Here is a 1,751-nt window from a genome sequence, read left to right as displayed (position 1 = left end):
TTATGGCATTAGGACTTCACAGATTTTACGCTTACCCCTACATTAAGGCAGTGGCTTGCAAAGAAAACGTACATTAAGAGACAGCGGAGGAGCTAGTTAAAATGCAGATTCCTGCGGCTGAGGCTCAGCGGGCCTGCAGTGGGGGCCAGAAATCTGGGCACTCTGATAAACTGTTCTCTGTGCTCAATTGTTCAGTCCTCACTAGAGCCTTCTCTTCTTTAAGAGGGCAGTTCTGGTGCTCGCTTCGGCAGCACATACACTAAAATTGGAACGATACAGAGAAGATTAGCATGGCCCCTGCGCAAGGATGACACGCAAATTCGTGAAGCGTTCCATATTTTTAGGGAACGAAACTGAGTTATTTGTGGTGAGGTGGATGGACCTACAGACTGTTATACAGAGTTGAAGTAAGTCAGAAAGAGAAAAACAAATACCGTATGCTAACACATATATATGGAATGTAAAAAAAAAAAAAAATGGTCATGAAGAACCTAGGGGCAAGACGGGAATAAAGACGCAGACCTACTAGAGAATGGACTTAAGGACACTGGGAGGGGGAAGGGTAAGCTGGGACGAAGTGAGAGAGTGGCATGGACGTATATACACTACCAAACGTAAAATAGATACCTAGTGGGAAGCAGTTGCATAGCACAGGGAGATCAACTCGGTGCTTTGTGACCACCTGGAGGGGTGGGATAGAGAGGGTGGGAGGGAGACGCAAGAGGGAGGAGATATGGGCATATATGTATATGTATATGTATAGCTGATTCACTTTGTTATAAAGCAGAAACTAACACACCATTGTAAAGCAATTATACTCCAATAAAGATGTTAAGAAAAAAAGAGGTCAGTTCTGCTCTACAGTAGCAAGAAAACTAGAACCTAGGGATCTCAGGTCCTGAAAGATCAAAGCGAACATGTGGATACAGCCACAGATGTTATATGTCCATTGTTACTTACTGTCTGATATAATTGTGCTTAAGTAGTTTATTTATTTTACTTATTTGCATGTGGATTGGCAAATGATAAGGTTCACCCAATACTAGTGATAAGCCAAAAATCATTCTCAAGTTCTACTTAAGTTTCAGGCACTAGATAGTATAGCTTGAAATCTGAAGAATGGCTTGAACTGACTCTTCGGGGAAGTCATGTAAAAACAGCACAGATAGTGCTTATTATAAGTATGTATGCATACACATTCAAGTTTTGGAATACTCAATTAATCATCGCTGACCTATGGAGTTTAAGAGGTTACAGCCTAGTGATAATGTAAGGAAACCACAGGCTTCAGTCTCCCATGTGCAAGTCATTTTTGTGGCCATAGGCTACACAAACTAGAGTCTCACAGCTACATAAGGTGAGGTGAGAATGTATGGATGGATGAACACAAATCCTTCGCAAATACTAGATAAACAAGATAAGCATGTGCTTTATTCACTGTGAGTTAATCACCATTGTAATCAAAGAGTAATTATAGTGATTAATAACAAAAATAATCATAGAAACTCTTCTATGACCATATTGTCTACAGTATACATCATCGATTGTTTAGAAGTAAGCTCCTTTGTTAGTGGTATTTTATTTTGAAGTGATTCAGAGAAATAGAAAAATATTATTAATGAAACCCTATGGTTGTGACACAAAAAATGTAGCTTTCCAAAGCAATGGAAAAAATCTGTTAATTGTTAATTGTTAATTGTTAATAACCAGTTGTGTCGGGGGTAGGGGGGCTTTGCTGAGTTTACAATTGA

At 39.5% G+C, this 1,751-nt stretch overlaps 1 non-coding gene across 1 annotated transcript; it reads left to right on the top strand.

Moving 5' to 3' along the window:
- Positions 1–235: 235 nt before the first annotated feature.
- On the top strand, positions 236–342 carry LOC133091645 (U6 spliceosomal RNA). The gene has a single exon (XR_009700971.1). It is a non-coding gene; the product is annotated as a U6 spliceosomal RNA (small nuclear RNA).
- Positions 343–1,751: the final 1,409 nt, after the last annotated feature.

The sequence above is a fragment of the Eubalaena glacialis genome, chromosome 4 (assembly GCF_028564815.1).
Source record: "Eubalaena glacialis isolate mEubGla1 chromosome 4, mEubGla1.1.hap2.+ XY, whole genome shotgun sequence".
NCBI classification, from domain to species: Eukaryota; Metazoa; Chordata; class Mammalia; order Artiodactyla; family Balaenidae; genus Eubalaena; species Eubalaena glacialis.
The sequence above is the reverse complement of the archived record's forward strand: the minus strand, read 5'-3'. Positions and strand labels throughout refer to the sequence as shown.